The 24,164-nt window shown below is 42.1% G+C and overlaps 1 protein-coding gene and 1 non-coding gene across 4 annotated transcripts in view; one reads left to right on the top strand and one right to left on the bottom strand.

Annotated features, from left to right (window-relative positions):
* Positions 1-24,164, top strand: part of RNF144B (ring finger protein 144B) — a 200,393-nt gene that overhangs the window by 32,752 nt on the left and 143,477 nt on the right. The window lies entirely within an intron of this gene.
* LOC129473909 (U6 spliceosomal RNA) lies at positions 9,828-9,930 on the bottom strand. The gene has a single exon (XR_008654420.1). It is a non-coding gene; the product is annotated as a U6 spliceosomal RNA (small nuclear RNA).

Here is a 24,164-nt window from a genome sequence, read left to right as displayed (position 1 = left end):
GCCTGGCCAACATGGCAAAATCCCATCTTTACTAAAAATACAAAAAAATTATCCAGGTGTGGTGGCACACACCTATAATTCCAGCTACTTGGGAGGCTGAGGCACAAGAATCACTTGAACCCAGGAGGTGAAGGTTGCAGTGAGCCAAGATGGCACCACTGCACTTCAGCCTGGACAGCACAAAACTGTCTCAAAAAAATTGTTACATTTTATTCAGAGCTTATATGTGTTAGCATAGAAGGGTGTGGGATGGGGTGGGCTTCCCAAATAGGCTCAGCATGCCTTATTGCCTAGAAGTCCTTAAATTCATTTTGTGACCTTTCCCCACAAAATCCTATTTGAATTTTTATTGGAATTACCCTGAATCTATACAGTTATTTGGAGAGAATTTACGTATTTAAAATAGTAAGGCCAGGTTTAGGCCTGTAATCCCAGCATTTTGGGAGGTCAGTGTGGGAGGATCACTTGAACCCAGGAGTTCAAGACTCCTGGCTAATTAAAAAATTAGCTAGGCGTGGTGGAGCATGCCTGTGGTCCCAGCTACTCGGGAGACTGAGGTGGGAGGATCACTTGGGCCTGGGAGGTTGAGGCTGCAGTAAGCCATGATTGTGCCGCTGCACTCCAGCCTGGGTGACAGAGCAAGACCCTATCTCAAAAAGTAAACAAGCAAATAAATAAATAAATAAAATATTGAATTCTCTCATCTATGAGTGTGGTGTATATCTCACCATTTATTTAAGATTTCTTTTTACTGTCCTACTGAAATCATGCATTCAAAAGATAGATACTGTGTACTTATTATTAAATTTAGATCTAGGTTTTATATTTTATTCCTGGCTTATTATTGTATAATTTCTGGCTTGCTGAATAACCATGAGCAAATTATCTAATCATTATAGTTTTAATTTGGTTGAACTGTTAATTACTATTATTCAACTCAAGTGTTTAGTAAGTACAAAGCAATGAACTTACTGGATAATTAAGTTGTTTAACATTTTCATTTGTAAGTTTAATATCAAGATATTGTAGTTCAGGGCCGGGCGCGGTGGCTCACGCTTGTAATCCCAGCACTTTGGGAGGCCGAGGCGGGCGGATCACGAGGTCAAGAGATCGAGACCAAGGTGAAACCCCGTCTCTACTAAAAATACAAAAAATTAGCCGGGCGTGGTGGCGGACGCCTGTAGTCCCAGCTACTCGGAGAGGCTGAGGCAGGAGAATGGCGTGAACCCGGGAGGCGGAGCTTGCAGTGAGCCAAGATCGCGCCACTACACTCCAGCCTGGGTGAAAGAGCGAGACTCCGTCTCAAAAAAAAAAAAAAAAAAAGATATTGTAGTTCAGAAAGGTAAAATATACATTTATCAAAATTACTCAAGATGCACATAAATAAAACTTTTTGAAACATAAGTAAAAATAGAAACTGCAAAGAGAGGAGTAAACTAAATTAACAAATATCATTTTGTACTCGATGCATGCCAGAATCAGAATTTGTAAAATCACTGATTGAAGGAAGGAAAGTGGCCGGGTATCGTGGCTCACACCTGTAATCCCAGCACTTTGGAAGGCCGAGGTGGGCAGATCACCTGAGGTCAGGAGTTCGAGACCAGCCTGGCCAACATGACGAAACCCTGTCTCTACTAAAAATACAACAATTAGCTGGGCATGGTGGTGGGTGCCTGTAATCCTAGCTACTTGGGAGGCTGAGGTAGGAGAATCGCTTGAACTTGGGAGGTGGAGGTTGCAATGAGCTGAGATCGCACCACTGTACTCCAGCCTGGTGAAAGAGTGAGACTCCGTCACAAAAAAAAAAGAAGGAAATTGTGGTGGAACTTTGAGCAGACTTAGGACTGTTGGTAGACAGGGGTGTTCAGTTTTAGGCAACAGTCATTAAGTGAGCTGGGTGATCTTCATTGTTAGGGTGTGGTTAAGAGTCAAAGACAAAACAGAAACACTAAGTTTCCAAAGAGGCCTTGTAGAGGTGTCAGTGAAAACTCTCTGCTGAAGCCCATCCCCTTTTCTAAACATGAAATCTGTGAAATACCATACAGATCCAACATTAAAGCCTTCTCAACAGTTGTAGCAGAAGATGGCAACCACTGTGGTTCTTCTTTCACTACAATGCCACTATGTAATCAATACATTATTATTGCTTACAGAGCCTTATTGAGTTAACTCTATAGCGCTCTTTTCTCATTGGCTCCATTTATTAATGTAGACACTTAGAGCTGGAGGGAACTTCAGAGGTTTAGAATTTACAAACTAAAGATGTGTATCAGAATCTTTTTGTGGAACATTTTCTTTTCTTTTCTTTTCTTTTTTTTTTTTTTGAAACAGAATCTCGCTCTGTCATCCAGGCTGGAGTGCAGTGGCATGATCTCGGCTCACTGCAACCTCCGCCTCCCAGGTTCAAGCCATTCTCCTGCCTTAGCCTCCCGAGTAGCTGGGATTACAGGTGCCCGCCACCACGCCTGGGGAATTATTTTGTAAAAAAAATTCTAACCCCTTAATTGTGTAGAGGAGAGACTTTACTTGGAAGAAAAATGCTTCTAATTAAAGATTGCCTTCGTTAACATAGGTAGTTAGAAAATTTAGGACTTAATGATTCAATTTCTCTGGTTCTTTCTGAGCTCCTATTTCACCACCATCAAGCTGTAATTTTGTTTCTGACTTAAGGACTTGGGGTTTAGGTAGACCTCTATTTTCAAAACAAATCTCTTTATTTCTATAATGTGATGAACGAAAGATGCTCTACAGTTTTGGGTTTAGGAATTGTGAGAAGCTCTTTAATTATAATAATTCAAGTTAGTTGTAAACAGGTGCAACAGGGAGACAGCAGACAGACCCACTGGGCCCAATGCTGGAAACCATTCTGAAGTTTTTCAGTGTCTGTGGAGCAAAGACTTAGCTCTAGCTGGAAAAAAATATATATAGATATATTTTTTGACAGTTTCACTCTTGTTGCCCAAGCTGGAGTGCAATGGCGCGATCTTGGCTCACCGCAACCTCTGCCTCCCGGGTTCAAGCGACTCTCCTGCCTCAGCCTCCCGAGTAGCTGGGATTACAGTCATGTGCCACCACGCCCGGCTAATTTTGTATTTTTAGTAGAGATAGGGTTTCTCCATGTTTGTCAGGCTGCTCTCAAACTGCCGACCACAGGTGATCCACCCACCTCAGCCTCCCAAAGTGCTGGGATTACAGGCGTGAGCCACCGCACCTGGCCAGGAAATAATTTTTCTAGGTCAACGAAGTTTATTTTACATTAATGTATATCTGAAGTAGTGAATGGCATGTACAATTTATGACCTGGCATCATCTCCCACCCTGGACACCTTTAATGACTTTTCAAGTCAGATTTTGGAAATATGGTTAACCAGACTTGGGGTTTCTGCAAATATAAGTTTACTTTTTCAGATAGATAAAGCAGGCTTCTGTAGACAATTGGAAAGCAAGAATGTCTGTCCTTTCCTCACATTGAATATTAGGAAGAAACCCCACAGAGAATCTTAGCATTCGTGGAAAAGAAAAGAGTAGAGTTAACTTTAATCTTAGTTCGGACCATTCACCTTAGTTTATTAGTAGCTAACCAGGCTCTTTTTCACATTGGGCCCCACATTCAGCTTCATTAACTACACTGATTGAGAGAGGGCCACCCAGGCTGAAGTGCAATGGTTCACTCATAGCTCATTGCAACTTTGAACTCCTGGGGTTAAGTGATCTCGCCTCAGCCTGCTGAGTAGCTGTCACTACAGGTACGCGCCACCCATGCCTAGCTATTTTTTTATTTTTTGTAGAGATTAGGTCTTGCTATATTGGCCAGCTAGTCTCAAACTCCTGGCCTTAAGTGATCCTCCCACATCAGCCTCCCAAACTGCTAGAATTACAGGAATGACCCACCATGCCCAGCCCAGATCAACATGTTTACTAACATAAGATCTAAATAGAGTGTCTTGGCTTCAAGTGACTTGCTTCACAATCTACCTTTTGTTAGAACGAATTAGGGAGTTATATATCTAATTTCATATTTTCCTTTATCAGACAGGAGCTTATACTATTATCTTTCCATATCATATAAAACCAAGTGTTTCTTTTTCTTTCAAGATCGGCCTAATGATCAGGAATAAATAAGAGTGCCCATATCTCATCAACTGGTTGGACAGAATGACTTTAGTTCACATTAAGAGTATGAGCTGATTCCTATAAGGAAAAAGTATAATGCTACATTATTGCTTTGTAGAATTTAGAATTCCCTCAATCCTATAAGAAAAGGGACAAATACAAGTATAGAGAAATAAATAACAAAAAGATTGTGTATCAGAACATAGTAAAGCACAGTCAGGTCTAGAATGAACAGAAAACTTTTGCTTTGGCAAGAAAAGCTGCTCCTAGATGTTGGTGTAAGATTCTTTGGCGCAAGCCAAGCAACATACTATAATTCCTTGAACAAAGTGAGATCTTCTGCTTCTGTGACTATTAAGAAAGCACAATAAAAAAAAGCAACAAAACAAAACAAATGCCAACCAAGAAATAATTATTTTTGTATGGTTTTTTGAAATTAAGACTTTTTTTTTTTGGAGACAGAGTCTGTCTCTGTTGCCCCAGCTGGAGTGCAGTGGTGCAATCATGGCTCACAGCAACTTCCGCTTCCCGGGTTCAAGTGATTCTCCTGTGTCAGCCTCCTGAGTAGCTGGGAGTACAGGCGCGTGCCACCATGCCTGGCTAATTTTTGTATTTTTAGTAGAGGTGGGGTTTCACTATGTTGGCCAGGCTGGTCTTGAACTCCTGACCTTGTGATCCACCTGCCTTGGCCTCCCAAAGTGCTGCGATCACAGGCGTGAGCCGTCATGCCTGGCCTTTTTTTTTTTTTTTAAATGGAGTCTCACTCTGTTGTCCAGGCTGGAGTGCAATGGCAAGTTCTCAGCTCACTGCAACCTCTGCCTCCCAGGTTCAAGAGATTCTCCTGCCTCAGCCTCCTGAATAGCTGGGATTACAGGCACCTGCCACCACGCCCAGCTAATTTTTTGTATTTTTAGTAGAGACAGGGACATGTTGGCCAGGCTGGTCTCGAACTCCTGACCTCAGGTGACCCGCCCACTTCGGCCTCTCAAAGTGCTGGGATTACAGGTGAGCCACTGCGCCCAGTCTAGTTGTTGCATTTTTAAGAGAAATTATTTTGACTTTAGTATTGCTGATGCAGTAAAGAGTCCTGAACGCTCTCATAAATTCATGTAAATTAGGATTGTAGGTCTTATAAGGCCAGATAGGACCTCAAAAATCTAGTCTCACCCATTCCATATTTTACAAATGAGGAAACTGATGTGACCTGCCAGGGCCATCAGTTAGCTGGTGGTGGAACAAAGGGTATTGCAGGAGGTTCTTGATTCTTAGTGACATTCTCTTTAACTTCTTTTGGCTTATGATTTAAAAATTAAGTACTTCATAAACTGTTGTGTATTCAATCAGAGGGGGTCAATATTCAGTTTTTTTATGTTTCAGAAATATAGGGTATGGTAGTTACGCTGTTCTCCGAATATGTTGTGGCTTTCTGTCTTCTTGTTTTTCGTTTTTGGTTTTTTGAGGGTCGAGGTCTCACTCTGTTGCCCAGGCTGGAGTGCGGTGGAGCAATCATAGCTCACTGGAGCCTTGAACTCGGGCTCAAGCCGTGCCTGGCTAATTTTTAAATTTTTGTAGAGACAAGGGTCTTGCTGTGTTGCCTGGGCTAATCTCAAAGTCCTGGCCTCAAGCAATCTTCCCACCACGGCCTCCCAAAGCGCTGTGATTACAGGCGTGAGCCCCTACGCCTAGCCACTGCTTTCTAGTATTGCATTTACTGACCCCATGTGGTTGGATGGGATGTTGTGATCAGTTTGACCAATGATTTGCAAGCAGAATTGTATGTCACATCTAATTTATTTATTTATTTTTTAAATTGACATGTAAAAATTTTATGTAGTTATGGTGTGCAACATGGCATTTTGATATATGTATATATTGTGGGATGGCTAAATCAAGGTAATTAATGTATACTGAGTAGGGGTTCTTAATCCAAGAAGCTTTCTGGGGATCTGTCTCTGAGTGTTTACTTGCAGCAGCATCCCTGTTGAGCCAGGACGGACATTTGGCATGAGTGAGAAAGCCCTTTTTGTTTTAAGTCACTGGGATGTTGGGGTTATTTGTAACCTCAGATTACAAACCTGTAAAGAGTGTTTTCTTAAAAGGAAGATAATGCTTCTAATTTAGGCTGTGGCATTAAAGGGAAATGAATTTAGGCAACATATTTGGCAATTTAGGGCAAAAAAAGTGATACGAAAATTTTTTGCTTATTGAAGTTATTTTTTTTTTTTTTGAGGAGGGAATGTTTTTGTACTATTATCCTTATTCTTGTTTTTTTTTAATCTCCTGTGGTAGTAAACTATGCATGGAATTACTGTCAAAATCAATCTCAAAATTAAAATTACAACCAGGATTCAGTAAATTAAACTAAGAGTCAAGGAATCTGGGTCCTGGTTTTCATCTTGCCACTGCATGACCTTCAATCTTTCTGGGTCTCAGGACACTCACTTATCTATAAATAGGTGTTGAAACAAATCATCTTGAATATCTTTCTAGCTCTGTTAATCTGTAATTCCAGGAAATCAAAGTAACATGCTGCTAGCCATTTGGGTTAGGGATCTTAAACATAATTTTAAAATATAAGAACTAGGTCTAAAGGTATTTTGGTGTAACAATTAAAGAGTAATGAATACTTGGATTCATCTGAAACTGGAACTGCCCTGAAACATGATATTTTGTACTTTCAGGGTCCTATTTCTTCAGTGAGTACTAGCCATGATTTTTAAAAATGTACTTTCACTGGGCACGGTGGCTCACACCTGTAATCCCAGCATTTTGGGAGGCCGAGGCAGGCGGATCATGAGATCAGGAGATCAGGACCATCCTGGCTAACACGGTGAAACCCTGTCTCTACTAAAAATACAAAAATTCCCCAGGCGTGGTGGCATGTGCCTGTAGTCCCAGCTACTCAGGAGGCTGAGGCAGGAGAATTGCTTGAACCCAGAGGCGGAGGTTGCAGTGAGCCGAGATCGCGTCACTGCACTCCAGCCTGGACGACAGTGAGACTCCGTCTCCAAAAAAAAAAAAAAAAAAAGTACTTTCCAGGTTTTTCTGATATTTAAATGTATTTTTCTTGTATTTGAGAATGAATTGTTTCTTTTTAGTATTCAGAAAATGTTTCCCAAGGATGTCGTGGAACTGTGCCTGTTTTGTTTAACTTGCTTTTTTAGTCTCACCAACATTTCTTGTAGAGATGTGGATGAGATTTTTCAACTTTATCTAAACTTACCTTACTCTTCCTGAGTTCTAAGACTTTGGAAAAATATTTACAGGCTCAACATTAGCCTCTCTCTCGCTGTCTCTTTTTTTTCTTTTGTCCGTCACCCAGGCTGGAGTACGTGGCACCATCATGGCTCACTGAAGGCTTGACCTTCCAAGCTCAAGTAATCCTTCCACCTCAGCCTCCAGAGTAGCTGGGACAGTTGCATGCTGTGACACCCAGCTAATTTTTTGTATTTTTTGTAGAGATGAGTTTTTGCCATGTTGCCCAGGCTGGTCTCAAACTCTTGGATTCAAGCAATCCACCGGCCTCTGCCTCCCAAAGTACTGGGATTACAGGCGTAAGCCACTGTGCCTGGCCAGCCTCTTTTTTTGATGGAAGTGCAAAAATGGCTGCATTTAAAGGTTCAGCTATCAAGTATTTCAGAATATTTTGTTTGCAAGTCAGTTTTGGCTAGAAGGCTCAAGTGACAAAACCATTAGGTTCAATTGTCACGTGTCCTAATGGTAAAAGTGGTATCACTGGTTTCTTGCTCTGGCTTTTTGACTTCTGTCTTCTTAGAACCAAAAGTAAGCTGGCCACAGAGCCACAAAACCATAGCCCCTGGCCAAAAAGTGCCCATCTTAATTATTTTAATTTCATTGTTAACAAATCGGTAAAGGGACTAGATGATCTATGAAAGCCAGTCTATTTGTTTGATTTTTTGTAAACACTCTTCTGGATTGTTCATTTTTTACTTATTAATTTTTTATACTGCAGTTCACTACTAGAGTTAGTGTTGTAGCATCATACTCTTTATCAGAGATATTAGATGATGAGGAAAGTTGCTCGTAATGATTGTCATTACTCTTGGTTGTAAAGTATACTTTTCACAGAATCAGAAACTGCCTGAAAATATAAACCTATTCAATTATACTGAGCTTTGTTTTAAATCAATGGCAAATAAAATGCTCTTTATATAAAATTCAATTTTTTTTTTTTTTTTTTTGAGACGGAGTCTCGCTCTGTTGCCCAGGCTGGAGTGCAGTGGCGCGATCTCGGCTCACTGCAAGCTCCGCCTCCCAGGTTCACGCCATTCTCCTGCCTCAGCTTCCTGAGTAGCTGGGACTACAGGCGCCCACCACGACGCCTGGCTAATTTTTTGTATTTTTAGTAGAGACGGGGTTTCACCGTGTTAGCCAGGATGGTCTCGATCTCCTGACCTCGTGATCCACCCGCCTCGGCCTCCCAAAGTGCTGGGAGTACAGGCGTGAGCCACCGTGCCCGGCCTATAAAATTCAATTTTTAAGAAAGCAGAGGTGTGACATTTTGACTGGTGTTACTTATTTTGCATTCCTTTTTTTTTTATTCTTGCTTTTTTTTTTTTTGAGATGGATGGAGTCTCGTTCTTGTTACCCAGGCTGGAGTGCAATGGCGCAATCTCAGCTCACTGCAACCTCCACCTCCCAGGTTCAAGTGACTCTCCTGCCTCAGCCTCCTGAGTAGCTGGGATTACAGGCATCTGCCACCATGCCCAGCTAATTCTTTGTAATTTTAGTAGACACAGGGTTTCACCATGTTGGCCAGGCTGTTCTTCAACTCCTGACTTCAGGTGATCCACCCACCTCGGCCTCCCAAAGTGCTGGGATTACAGGCGTGAGCCACTGTGTCTGGCCTATTTTGCATTCCTAAAACATTATTTTCATTTTCTGCTTCATCTGAATCTTCACCCCCCCCCCCTTTTTAAGAGGCAGATTCTTGCTGTGTCACCCAGGCTGGTGTGTGGTGGTGCCATCATAGCTCGCTGTAGCCTTGAACTCCTGGGCTCAAGGGATACTCCTGCCTCAGCCTTCCGGGTAGTTGGGACTGCAGGTGCATGCCACCACACCTGGCCATTTTTTTTTTTTTTTTTTTTTTTGCGTTTTTTGTAGAGATGAGGTTTTGCTATGCTGCTTAGGCTGCTATCAAACTCCTGGCCTCAAGTGAGCCTCCTGCCCTGGCCTCCCAAAGCTCTGAGATAACAGGTGTGAGCTACCATAGCCAGTCAGAATCTTAAATGCAAAGGCAGTTTTAGTGTTCTTACCCAAAGAAATAAAAATAATCTAACATGAATACAAACATTACTCAGTCATAGGAATTCTTATTAAAAATCCTATGTACAAAAGCACCATTCAGTGCCTTAAAAAGCTGGAATGGTTATCTTAGAGATAAAATCTTATCATCTTAGACTAGTAATCCTCCCTGCTCTTAAATATTGGCTAATATATTTAAATTATTTGTTTCCATAGGTTTTTGGAGAACAGGTGGTATTTGGTTACATGAGTAAGTTCTTTAGTCATGATTTGTGAGATATTGGTGCACCCATCACCTGAGCAGTATACAGTGAACCCCATTTGTAGTCTTTTATCCCTCACTCCACTCCCACCCTTTCCCCTGAGTCCCCAGAGTCCATTGTATCAGTCTTATGCCTTTGCATTTTCATAGCTCAGCTCCTACTTATGCGTGAGAACGCTCGATCTTTGAAAATATGGAATCCTTCACGAATTTGCGTGTCATCCTTGCGCAGGGGCCATGCTAATCTCCTCTGTATTGTTCCAATTTTAGTATGTGTGCTGCTGAAGCAAGCATGCTAGTGTAGTATAGTGCAGTGTTGGAGAAGATGATTCAGAGTCTCCAGATTTCAGTTGACTTTGAAGAATGCACAAACCCCCAAGGCCAAGGTAATGTGCTGGAAGCTTTCTGTGTATTTGCTAACCACGATCTTGGGGTCTCTGGATAGGTATGAGAGGTATGTGGGGTGAGGTATTTGGCTGACTCATCTATGCCAACACACTCACACAGCACTCAACTGAGCTAAACCAGAATCTGCGTGTCACAACTTGGGTGTCTTAATTGCCAAGGAGTGTGAATGGGGTGGACTGCAATAATGGAGGATGCCCTGAAAAATGGTCCGATTTGATGGTATGTGAGATATGTGCATTTTGCGTGATTATTTTCAGCAGAACACTTGCTACTTTAGACATTTATTTTTAGCCTTCTAAAAGCAAGTAATGTGGTTTGCTTGATTTGTTATCATATTCATTTCTCAGACTATTATTCATGTTCAGTGAATAATATTAAGAAAATCCTAATAATTATATATTATTCTGGGCTTTTAGTTAATAGACCCATAAGATTTCTCTTAGCTCAGCAACTACTCACAAAGGGACTCAACTGTATTTTTATAGTACTTAACATTTGAGGTAAGTGCAGATATTTTTCATTCACATTTGGGAGTTTTGTTTTGTTTTGTTTTGTTTTTTGAGATGGAGTCTCGCTCTGTCGCCAGACTGGAGTGCAGTGGTGCGATCACGGCTCACTGCAACCTCTGCCTCCTGGGTTCAAGCGATTCCTCTGCTTCAGCCTCCTGAGTATCTGGGACTACAGGCATGTACCACCATGCCTGGCTAATTTTTTGTATTTTAGTAGAGATGGGGTTTCACCACGTTGGCCAGGATGGTCTCAATCTCCTGACCTCATGATCTGCCCGCCTTGGCCTCCCAAAGTGTTGGGATTACAGGCGTGAGCCACCACGCCTAGCCTGGGAGGTTTTACAACACGTTTAAATAACTGTACCTAGCACACCCTAAGAGAATGTTGACAATAATAGGTCTGATGTTTGGGGAAAAATGTTTGAGCTCATCAAAATAAAAGCAAATAAAAGAACAAGGAAACAATAACTCTTGCGTAAGTGTCCTGTTAACTTGTCTATGTTGGGCTCGGATGGCAAAAGCAAGCCACTTCTCCTGGCTGAGTACTGGCTGCCAGCTTGCATCTGCCGCTGCTGCTAAGTGTCAGTTATGCAGAGCCCCTGACCCCTTTCCATTTTCAGAACAAGAATAGAACTAATTGTAGCATCAGGATGCAATGCATTCCAAAATATATTTCCTCTGAAGCAGTAATCTCTTCCACATCCTGCAAAGCAACTGAGAAGGACATTTTTTTTTTTTTTTTTGTCACTGAGAATATTTTTGACATTGGATTTGAAATTCTAAACCTCAAATGAGCTGGAAAAAATAATTCAAAGAATCCAATTTGTATATACTTCAAATATGTTAATAATGAATCCATGAGACCATCTACGTTCTTTTGCTGTGGTGAAGTTGTGCTGTGGTAACCTGCACTTAAAATAAGAAAACCAGTTTTAGAGCATATTTCCTCATAATGGTAGTTGCCATAATGGTGTTGGATCTGCATCCACATCTGACCCTAGCCCAAATCACAAACTTGGTGAACTTTGCTTCTCTTTTCTTTTCTTTCTCTCCCTTCCTTCCTTCCTTCCTTCTTTCCTTCCTTCCTTCCTTCCTTCCTTCCTTCCTTCCTTCCTTCCCTCCCTCCCTCCCTCCCTCCCTCCCTCCCTCCCTCCTTCCTTCCTTCCTTCCTTCCTTCCTTCCTTCCTTCCTTCCTCTCTCCTTCTCTCTTTCTTCCCTCCCTCCCTCCCTTCCTTCCTTCTTTCCTTCCTTCCTTCCTCTCTATCTTTCCCTCCCTCCCTCACTTCCTTCCTCTCTGTCTTTCCCTCCCTCCCTCTCTCCCTTCCTTCCTTCCTTGTTCCCTTCCTTCTTCCCTTCCCTTCCCTCCCCTCTCCTCTTTTCTTTCTCTTTCTTTCTGATATAGTCTTGCTCTCTCACCCAGGCTGCAATGCAGTGGTGTTGCAATCACGGCTCACTGCAGCCTTGACCCCTTGGGCTCAAGCAATCCTCCTGCCTCAGCCTCTCAAGTAGTTGAGACTACAGTTGCATGCCACCACGCTTGGCTAATTTGTTTTTGTAGAGATGGTGTCTCACTATGTTGTCCAGACTGGTCTTAAATTCCTGGACTTTTGCAATCCTTCCAACTTAGCCTCCCAAAGTTCTGGGATTACAGGTGTGAACCACTGTCCCTGGGGCATAGGTTTTCTTCATTATATTTGTTCTTTAAGTTTCTCTCCTGCTCAGAAACCCTTACCCTCTTTCCAATCAATTTCCAGTATTGGACAAAGTTCTTCCTTAACCACATTAAAAAATCTGATTTCGAGATACCTGTACCCCCATGTTTATGGCAGCACTATTCACAGTAGCCAAGATATGGAATCACCCTAAGTGTCCATCACCAGATGAATGGATAAATAAAATGTGGTGTATATACACACAATGGAATACTATTCAGCCATAAAAAAGAACAAAATCCTATAATTCATGGCAACATGGATAAGCCTGGAGAACATTATAAGTGAAATAAACCAGGCACAGTAAGACAAACCCCATATTTTCACTTATATGTGGAAGGTTAAAAAGTTGATCTCATAGAAGTAGAGGGTAGAAGAGTCATTAATAGAGGCTGGGAAGGGGAGTGGGGAAGAGGGGGAGAGGGAGAGTGGTTGGTTAAAAGTTATAAAATCATAAGGCCAGATGCGGTGGCACAGGCCTGCAATCCCAGCACTTTGGGAGGCTGAGGCAGGAGGATCACTGAAGCCCAGGAGTTTGAGATCAGCTTGGGCAAGATGGCAAAACCCTGTCTATTAACAAATAAATAAATAAGTAAATGCCAAGACAAGTTCAGTTGTGGAGACCCTAACCCAGTGGCACTAGAGGAATTAAAGACACACACACAGAAATATAGAGTGTGGAGTGGGAAATCAGGGGGTCTCACAGCCTTCAGAGCTGAAAGCCTAGAACAGAGATTTACCCACATATTTATTGACAGTAAGCCAGTGATAAGCATTATTTCTATAGATTGTGGATTTACTAAAAGTATTCCTTATGGGAAACAAAGGGATGGGCGGAAATAAAGGGATGGGTCTGGCTAGTTATCTGCAACAGGAACATATCCTTAAGGCACAGATCCCTCATGCTGTTGTTTGTGGTTTAAGAATGGCTTTAAGCGGTTTTCCACCCTGGGTGGGCCAGGTGTTTCTTGCCCTCATTCCGGTAAACCGACAACCTTCCAGCATGGGTGTCATGGCCGTCACGAGCATGTCACAGTGCTGCAGAGATTTCGTTTATGGCCAGTTTTGGGGCCAGTTTATGGCCAGATTTGGGGGCCTGTTCCCAACGAGTAAGTAAAAATAAAAACAAAGCAACTGATAGAAGGAATGAGTTCTAGTGTTCTATCAGCACTGTAGGATGACTACAGTTAACATTAACTTATTGTATATTTTAAAATGGCTAGAAGGGGCTGTGTGCGGTGGCTCACGCCTGTAATCTCAACACTTTGGGAGGCTGAGGCGAGTGGATCACCTGAGGTCAGGAGTTCGAGACCAGCCTGGTCAACATGGTAAAACCCGTCTCTACTAAAAATACAAAAAAATTAGCCGGGTATGGTGGTGGGCGCTTGTAATTCCAGCTACTCGGGAGGCTGAGGCACGAGAATTGCTTGAACCCAGGAGGCAGAGGTTGCAGTGAGCCAAGGTCGCACTACTGAATTCCAGCCTGGGTGACAGAGTGAGACTGTCTCAAAAAAGGTAAAAAATAAATAATTAAATAAAATAAAAATAAAACAGCTAGAAGAGAGGATTTTGAATATTTCCAACACAAAGAAATGACAAATGTTTGAGGTGATGAATATACTAATTACCCTGAATTGATCATTATAAATTATATACATATATCAAAATATCACTGTATACCCCACAAATACGTACAATTATGTGTCAATTAAAAAATAAATAAAAAGGAAAAATAGCAATAATTACATGGGCAAATAGAGCTTGATAGGGCTGTAAAAAAATCTGATCTTCAGAGGAATGTAAAACTAATACACACAAAGGTGTCATTAACCAATAATAATGAGCAGAAATAGGAAACCTCTAATTTTGATGCCCAGGACTAACTTATTCTGACAACAGGAAAGTTCTTGTAGTTTCTGTAGGACTTGGAGCCACAAGACCTGAGTCTAAGTCCTGGTTTAGCAGCTCTCTCAGCACTTCATCTTTCTCAGCTTCAATTTATATCTATTACTTGGGGGCTGCCATGATTCTACGAGATGGCATGTGTTGAAGTGTTTTATAAAACATGAAGCACCCTCACTCCGCAGTGTTTTTAAAAATTGCTTTAAAATCATGCAAGGAACTCCAACTAGGAAGTCAGAGGCCCAGGGTTTAGTCCTGCTTTACTACTCCCTAACCTCAGAGACCTCAGAAAAATCTTCTAACCATACCAGGCCTGTTTCTTTGTCATAAAAACCTGCAGGTTAAACCAGAATATCTCTAAAGTTCCTTTCAATGTGAGGCATTTTATAGTGTCATGAATTCAAATTGTTTGCAAAGAAAACACTATGACATCTAGTTCCAGAAACACAGAAGGTGGCATGAGTTTGAACTATGAGGTCAGTAGAGGGATAAAAGAGATGGTCATGGTGGAGGAACTGGAGTTATCCTCCCAGAGGAGGCTGATGCAAGCTATAGAACAAGAGTCTGTGTGGCAGGATGCCTAGTAGGAAGGTCAGGCTGGGTTCGTGGCTTTGGGGTAAAAGGTTGCAGGAATTTGGGACCTGAATGAACAGGGATTATTAGGCATTTGTGAAGGTGCAATGTTGTCCTGTGGGTAGCATATAATGCTGCAGGGATTTTGGTGGTCGGCAATGCAGGGGTGAAAGTGGCAGGAGGAGGGAGTGAATGACAGTGACAGTGAAGACAAAGACTGCTTTCTAACCTTTTCTCTCTCTTGAATCCACTGGGCAGTGAGAGTGATCAAGTTGAAGTGTAAATCCCATGACTTCCCTCCCCTGCGTAAAATCTTTTCATGGCTTTCCTTGTATTGAGATTATGCAAATTCCTTGTCATTGGCTTTCAGGTCCCCAAGGGATTTGGCACTTGCTTATCTCTCTAAGCACCTCCAACCCTCTGTTTCCGTTCCACCTCTTCCTGAATTCCAGCAACACTGAGCAGCTTGAAGTCACTAAGGTATACCTGCAGTAGGGCTGTTTCTCCATGGTTCTTCACAGGATTCACTGTGATTCTTGAAGAGTTTAGCTTAACTATTTCTTTAGACAGGCTTTCTCTGACCACACTGCATGTAGTACTCTCTTCCCCTTGTCTAAGCTCTTTGTTTCTTAAACAGCCACCACCACAGTCTATAATTATTGTACTGTTTTTTTTTTTTAGACAGAGTCTTGCTCTGTTGCCCAGGCTGGAGTGCAGTGGCGGGACATCAACTCACTGCAACCTCTGCCTCCTGGGTTCAGGCGATTCTCCTGCCTGAGCCACCTGAGTAGCTGGGATTACAGACATGCACCACCACACCTGGCTAATTTTTGCATTTTTAGTAGAGACAGGGTTTCACCATATTGATCAGGCTGGTCTTGAACTCCTGACCTCATGATCCACCTGTCTCGGCCTCCCAAAGTGCTGGGATTACAGGCGTGAGCCACTGCGCCAGGATGATAGCTTTTGCTTCAGTTAACACATATGTATCGTTGTTTTTTCCCCTCTTTATCACACTCATCGCCCTTCCATACAGCTCAAATTTGAAACTAATGTGTGTTTTATTATTCATTGTATTTATTGAAGAGTTTTAAATCCTGTTCATCATTTTATTTTATTTTTTCTTTTTCTTTCCTTTTTTCCTTTTTCTTTTCAGACAGAGTCTCACTCTGTCACCCAGGCTGGAGTGCAGTGGTGCAATCTCAGCTCACTGCAATCTCTGCCTCCTGGGTTCAAGCAATTCTTCTCCCTCAGCCTCCCACGTAGCTAGGATTACAGGCGTGCGCCACCATGCCTGGCTAATTTTTGTATTTTTAGTAGAGACAGGGTTTCACCATGTTGGCCAGGCTAGTCTCAAACACCTGACCTCATGATCCACCTGCCTTGGCCTCCCAAAGTGCTGGGATTACAGGTGTGAGCCACCGTGCTGGGCTTTACTTTTCTTTTTGAGACGGAGTTTCGCTCTTATTGCCCAGGCTGGAGCGACTGCAGTGGTGTGATCTGGGCTCACTGAAACCTCTGCCTCCCGGGTTCAAGCAATTCTCCTGCCTCAGCCTCCCAAGTAGCTGGGATTACAAGGCCCGCCATTATGCCTGGCTAATTTTTTGTATTTTTAGTAGAGACAGGGTTTCACCATGTTGGCCAAGCTGGTCTCAAACTCCTGACCTCCAGTGATCCGCCTGCCTGGGCCTCCCAAAATGCTGGGATTGCAGGCGTGAGCCACCGTGCCCGGTGTGTTCGTAATTTTAAAAAGCAGTTGAGAGCAGTATTTTCAAAATTTAACAAAACCATGATGCTCTTTCCTTTAAAAGACCTTTAATTAGTCAAGCCTGTGCATCCTTCCCAGGGAGCTTTTCCTGCCGTTGACATTGGTGGTATTCTTCTCTGCCTGTGAGTTAGGCTGACCCTGCCTTTTTCAGGCATCATCCGGTATTTATCTTTGGTATAAAAAGTAACTGTTATTCTTGTCTTTCACTGCCAGCATTGCAGACTGGGCATTTAAATGCTTTGGATTGTGTGTTTGGAGAAGCTAACAGCTGCATGTGCTATTTCCAATACTCTTTAAGATCCACCCAGGATGTGACCATGGGAATGCTTATCATGTTTTTGGAGGGGAGAATCGATGTAAAATTGGTGAGTAATATACAGAGGTGAAAATTAGGTGAGAAATTCTTCAACAGAGTGTAGGCTTGCCAGCTGATATCTAGAAAAATCTGTATTCCTTTGAGCAGCTCTCAGAATGCTCATCTGCCTGAACTTGGGGGCAGCCACAGATAGGGAGTGCTTTGGAGGCTCAGTAAGTAACATCAGTATGTTTCCAAAACAAACAAGCAAACAAATCCCACTCTCTCCTGCCTTATGCATATATTGGGGAACATCACAGTTGCATAGTCTGTAAATTACTAACCAACCAAACAAACACACAAAAACAAAAGAAAAACCTCGATTTTTCTCTTTAAAAAGAAAAAAAAAATTGGATCAACTAGGGAGCAATGGGCAAAGCCTTCCCTTCATTGAAGCATTGAAATACACAGCTGAATTGTTTCTAGTTGTTTATATGCACCTCAAGCTCAATCAGAAATGATTCATCGACACTTTGTTTGGATTAGGCTGAGAAATCCTTGTTGTATTTTAATAGGGCCCATTTCATGGCTTTTTCTCATGGCCAATTTCATGGCTTTTTCTCAAATAACTTGCAGCCCAAAGTCTAACAGAATATAAAATATAAGATATTTCTGTATTCTTTTCTTTCTTTCTTTTTTTTTTTTTTTTTTTTTTTGAGACAGTCTCCAGGTTGGAGTGTAGTGGCACCATCTCTGCTCACTGCAACCTCTGCCTCCTGGGTTCAAGCGATTCTCATGCCTCAGCCTCCTGAGTAGCTGGGATTACAGGCGTGGGCCACCACACCTGGCTAATTTTTGTATTTTTAGTAGAGACAGGGTTTTACCATTTTGGCCAGGCTGATTTTGAACTCCTGATCTCACATGTTCTACCCGCCTCAGCCTCCCAAAGTGCTGAGATTATAGGCGTGAGCCACTGCTCTCAGCTGGAATATAAAATCTCTATTTCTGTCCTTTTCATTTAATAATATTAAATTATTTTATGTTCTAAAATTTTTTTGTTTGGGAAAGAGTGTTTAAATTAAAATTCTCTTCCTTGGCTATAAATACTTTAAAGCCCATCACTGCTAGACTTTGACCATTGTTTATTTTGTTGTGAGGTGTGGGATGGGCAGGCAGCATGGTGGTATTTTCTTAATTACTGGATATGAGAAGGTACTTTAGGCTTGGAAGGATGTAGCAGATGCTATCAGTGTCCTGCCCACTTCCTTTAAGACCTTATCATTTCATTGTACTTTAGAGTTCCAACTGGTAGTATCTGGAAATGCTGGGGAGTTCACACTGACCCCCAGAAGTCCTTAATCAGGAGCTGATGGGAGTTGGGGTATAATTACTCCAGATCCCCCATCCCTGGATGGAATGATCGTAAGGGCTATGTTTGCCTTCAGCATTTTCTGCTGAAGTTAAATTCTAGCTTTGGCTTAACAACACATCCTTAATTAGCAATCCCTTTCCTCCTCCCCTACCAGCCATCCCTTACCTCCCTAATGAACTATTTGCAATCATATCTTTGTCTTAAGTCAAACCATATTAGGATTTGGGGGATATCTAAATCCAATACAAACCTCTTACTTTTAGGCAACATTTTATTTATTTATTTTTAATTTCAATAGTTTTTGGGGAACAGATGGTTTTTGGTTACATGGTTAAGTTTTTTAGTGGTAATTTCTGAGATTTTGGTGCACCCATCATCTGAACAGCATACACTGTACCCAATGTGTAGTCTTTTATCTCTCACCTCCCTCTGTCTCTTCCTCCCCACTCCTGAGTCCCCAACATTTATTGTATCATTTTTATTAGATGACATTTTATTTATTTATTTATTTTCGAGACAGAATCTCACTTTGTTGCCCAGGCAGTAGTGCAATGGCGCGATCTCGGCTCACTGCAACCTCCGCCTCCGAGGTTCAAGCGATTCTCCTGCCTCAGCCTCCCAAGTAGCTGGGACTGCAGGCACGCACCACCACGCCAAGCTAATTTTTATATTTTCAGTAGAGGCGGGGTTTCACCACTTTGGTCAGGCTGCTCTTGAACTCCCGACCTCAGGTGATCCACCTGCCTTGGTCTCCCAAAGTGCTGGGATTACAGGCGTGAGCCACCACACCCAGCCTAGGTAACATTTTTATCTATTATCCTAGGTAGATACATCCTTGGAGTAATCTACTTAACAGGTACTTTATATATTTTCACTATCTGCTAGCATATATTGCTAATTGTCTACTAAATAATGTCTTTCTTTTTGAAGGGAAACATTTTGTACATATAAGACGTAACTGAAACAATTAAAATACAATGAAAGTATTGGAAAAATAAGTACCTAGGTTAAACACAGTGGTGTTTTAAGAGTTTACCTGTACAGTGGTTCACACCTGTAATCCCAGCATGTGGAAGGCCAAGGCAGGTGGATTGCTTGAGCCCAGAAGTCTGAGACCAGCCTGGGCAACATGGTGAAACCCCATTCCACAAAAAATACAAAAATTAGCTGGGCATGATAGTGCGTACCTGTAGTCCCAGCTACTTAGGAGGCTGAGGTGGGACGATCACTTGAGCCCAGGAGTTCGAGGCTGCAGTGAGCTATGATCATGATCATGCCACCACATTCCAGCCTTGGTGACAGAGTGAGACCCTGTCAAAAAAAAAAAAAAGGCCAGGTGTGGTGGCTCATGCCTGTAATCCCAGCACTTTGGGAGGCTGAGGCGGGTGGATCACAGGGTCAGGAGATTGAGACCATCCTGGCTAACATGGTGAAACCCTGTCTCTACTAAAAATACAAAAATTAGCCTGGCATGGTGGCACACACCTGTAGTCCCAGCTACTTGGGAGGCAGGAGAGTTGCTTGAACCGGGGAGGCGGAGCTTGCAGTGAGCCAAGATCATGCCACTGCACTCCAGCCTGGGCAAAAGAGCGAGACTCCATCTCAAAAAAAAAAAAAAAAAAAAAGAGTTCATAGTCTCAATAGTGACACTTAAAGACAGAGAGGAATATGTACCAAGTGCTAAATATAGCACAAAACTTATACTTTTATTGTTACATTTCATAGCTTAGTCTATATTATAGGATATCCAGAGACAAATAATTTGTAATTTTAGTGATGCTAAGGTCTGAGGTTAAATACCATTTAATTCACATTAATACAACAGCTATACATTATGGTCTGCCCCTTGAGTGTCTAAGATACCATTTAAAACAACAACAAAAGAAGATTTTCCAGAACTGGAGATTACACATACAAAAGACACATGTAGTTTGAAAGACATGGGGTGACTCTCTTAGGTATGAGGGTCATTCATTGCTTGGGTTTAGGGCTGTCAACCTAAAATGACCAAAAGGGTTAGAGTTTAAAGAGAGTTTATTCAAGTGCAAACTTTGAGATGACCACTCAACCACCCAGGATGCACATATTCCAAAGAATGGAAGCCAGTGTTCTGAAGTGTAGAATCTTGGGACCCTTTATACAGACATAGTTTAAGGAAGCTTAACAGAATTTCATGATCTCTCTATATAAGGATTAATGCATGCTTACGATGATCTGATGAATTGAGGTTGTCTTTTTCTTTCAAGAAAGGTATATTTAACATTCCATGCTGAAGATTTTGCATCATCTGGGTTAAATTAGGTGAAGGACAATAAAGGAGGCAGTTATTCTGGAACAAAGATCAGTGATTGGAAGAGGAAGAAGTCTTGTCTCTGGTCCTTCCTGGTCATTTACAGAACAAGAACAATGAGGAAGAGACTTGATTTAATTTAAGAAGCAGAAGTTACAACTACATGCTATGCGACTCAGATCACAGTCACATCTCTCTCAAGGTGTTTTCTGGGTTCTGGCAGCTTTTAAATTTTATTTATTTTCACATAGCTATAGTCTGCCCTCCAAAATGTGCTAGCTGTCCTGAAAATGCACAGCATTGGCCACACGGGCGATGGGGTCAGAGGTCATGATGGACTTGAATTCATAGTTCTTTTTTTTAAATTTTATTTATTTATTTATTTATTTTTTTGAGATGGAGTCTCACTCTGTCACTCAGGCTGGAGTGCAGTGGCGCGATCTCGGCTTACTGCAAGCTCCGCTTCCCGGGTTCACGCCATTCTCCTGCCTCAGCCTCCTGAATAGCTGGGACTACAGTCGCCCGCCACCACGCCTGGCTAATTTTTTGTATTTTTTTTTTTTTTTTTTTTGAGACAGAGTCTCGCTCTGTCGCCCAGGCTGGAGTGCAGTGGCGCAATCTCGGCTCACTGCTAGCTCCGCCTCCCGGGTTCACGCCATTCTCCTGCCTCAGCCTCTCCGAGTAGCTGGGACTACAGGCGCCCGCCACCACGTCCGGCTAATTTTTTTGTATTTTTAGTAGAGACGGGGTTTCACCGTGGTCTCGATCTCCTGACCTCGTGATCCGCCCGCCTCGGCCTCCCAAAGTGCTGGGATTACAAGCGTGAGCCACCGCGCCCAGCCTGTATTTTTAGTAGAGACGGGGTTTCACTGTGTTAGCCAAGATGGTCTCTATCTCCTGACCTCGTGATCCGTCCACCTCTGGCCTCCCAAAGTGCTGGCATTACAGGCGTGAGCCACCGTGCTGGGCCAAATTTGTGGTTCTTAACTGGAAGTGCATTCCACCTTTGGTGGGCCAGTAGTGTGTCCTGTTGATGTAGGGAAAGATGCAGTAGAAGATGGTGAGTGGGGAGTATGGGCTGAGACTGGAGACACATTCTTGTTCTGCACTTACTATCATCAGGTGGAGTTTTCTGTGAAATGAAGATGCTAATAATGATCTTTCAGAGTGGTTGTAGAGAGTAAATTGATTCAAGCACAGTGCCTCATAAATAGTAAGCTCTTAAGAAATGGTAGCTCTTTTTTTTTTTTTTTTTTTTTTTTTTTTTTTTTTTTTTTTGAGACAGAGTTTCGCTCTGTTGCACAGGCTGGAGCGCAGTGGTGCGATCTTGGCTCCCCGCAACCTCCACCTCCCTGGTTCAAGTGATTTTCCTGCCCCAGCCTCCTGAGTAGCTGGGACTATAGGCGCATGCCACCATGCCTGGTTAACTTTGGTATTTTTAGTAAAGACGGGGTTTCACCATGTTGGCCAGGCTGGTCTTGAACTCCGTATCTCAAGTGATCTGCCTGTCTTGGCCTCCCAAAATGCTGAGATTACAGGTGTGAGCCACCATGCCCTGCCTGGTAGCTCTTATTAGGGTAATTTATTTTCCAAACCAGTACACTTAGAAAATGAAAAAGGGTACTAAAATAATACATACAATATAATTTACATATGTTTGAATATAATTTCTAAATTATTTATATATTGGCTGATAAATTAGTTTTATTATATGCATAGGCCAATAAAGTAGTTCTATTTAAAAACTTTTGAAAATGAAATTCTTTCAATTTTTTTTTAATTTTTTTTTTTTTTTGAAATGCAGTTTTGCTTTTGTTGCCCAGGCTGGAGTGCAATGGCTCAATCTTGGCTCACTGCAACCTCCACCTCCCGGGTTCCAGTGATTCTCCTGCCTCAGCCTCCCGAGTAGCTGGGATTACAAGCATGGGCCACCATGCCCGGCTAATTTTTTTGTATTTTTAGTAGAGACGGGGTTGCTCCTTGTTGGTAGGGCTGGTCTCGAACTCCCCACCTCAGGTGATCTGCCCGCCTCAGCCTCCCAAAGTGCTGGGATTACAGGCGTGAGCCACTGCACCGGGCCGAAAATGAAATTCTTTCTAAAAAGTAACAACTATCTATGTATATTAAAGCAAAATTAAAAAAATCTTTAGTCTTATCAGAATGATGAAAATAACATAAGTGGTATGATTATTTTTGTTACATAGTACATGCTTAATCAGTTTCTTAGTCTTTTTTTTGGAGACAGAGTTTCACTCTTATTGCCCAGGCTGGAGTGCAATGGTGCAATCTTGGCCCACCACAACCTCTGCCTCCCGGGTTCAAGTGATTCTCCTGCCTCAGTCTCCCGAGTAGCTGGGATTACAGGCATGTGCCACCATGCCTGGCTAATTTTGTATTTTTGGTAGAGATGGGGTTTCTCGATGTTGCTCCAGCTGGTCTGGAACTCCCGACCTCAGGTGATCCACCCGCCTCGGCCTCCCAAAGTGCTGGGATTACAGGCGTGAGCCACTGCACCCGGCCTTTCGTCTTATCTGTCTCAAATATCATATCATTTTTCTGACACTGGCATTTTTTGGAAGAATGCATTTTTTTCTTTTTTTTCTTTTTTCCCAAGACAGAATCTTGCTGTGTTACTCAGGCTGGAGTACAGTGGCGCAATCTTGGCTCACTGCAAGATCCAAAGGATTCTCATGCCTCAGCCTCCCGAGTAGCTGGGATTACAGGCATGTGCCACCACACCCAGCTAATTTTTGTATTTTTAGTAGAGACAGGGTTTTGCCATATTGGTCAGACTGGTCTCGAACTCCTGGCCCCAAGAAATTCACCCGCCTTGGCCTCCAAAAGTGCTGGGATTACAGGTGTAAGCCACCATGCCTGGTGGCTTTTTTTCTAAAATACTTATTTTTAACTTCTCATAATACCTGGATCTTTTTTGAAGTTATATTGCATGTGAATAAAATTGAGGTTGACTTCTTCTCTGTAAATCATAACACTTTTACTTGAGAAATGTAATCTCTCTGGGAGAGCTAAGTTATCTGGTAAAAATGGAGTGAATTCTGCTCAATGGGAAGTATTCTTATTCTAATTTTTTTTGTGTTAAAATGTATAAATAATTGGCTGAAATATACCTCCTGATTACTGTTCTTTTTGCTTCCATTCAGAGTACTTGTCTTTGCTTTGACAAATATTTTTAGAAGACAAAGGTCATCACATAAATTATCTCCATTTATGATTATTCTGATGTTTCCCTAAACTGAGATGCCATAAATTCATAGGCCTTCTTAATTCTGTTCCATTCCAGTGGACAACGTAAAAGTTTCTCTCCACATGTAGAAATATTCCAAATAACAATTATGGAATCTCAAAACTAAATCTTGGACAGGATCTGAGGGCGATTCATTTATTTCCTATAACTCTGTTGCTGTAGATCGGATGTTTCAGTGTCTTCCTCTTTGTAAGTTTGGCTTTTAATAGTTGTAATTACCGAAAAACTGAAGTTTGTTTTTTGGATGCTCCTTGAATTCTTTGATTAAAGTTTCTATCTGATATTGAACAAAATGCACCCTAAATCTAGAGGACTAATTATGAAAAAGTTCAATATCATTGGTCAGACACAGGCTGATTTACTAAATAGTTCCAATGGATGATGGGTAGCAGAAAGGAAATAAAGTTCAGTACTGCCATGCTGAGGTGTT

Source organism: Symphalangus syndactylus, chromosome 23 (genome assembly GCF_028878055.3).
Source record: "Symphalangus syndactylus isolate Jambi chromosome 23, NHGRI_mSymSyn1-v2.1_pri, whole genome shotgun sequence".
Taxonomy (NCBI): Eukaryota; Metazoa; Chordata; class Mammalia; order Primates; family Hylobatidae; genus Symphalangus; species Symphalangus syndactylus.
The sequence above is the reverse complement of the archived record's forward strand: the minus strand, read 5'-3'. Positions and strand labels throughout refer to the sequence as shown.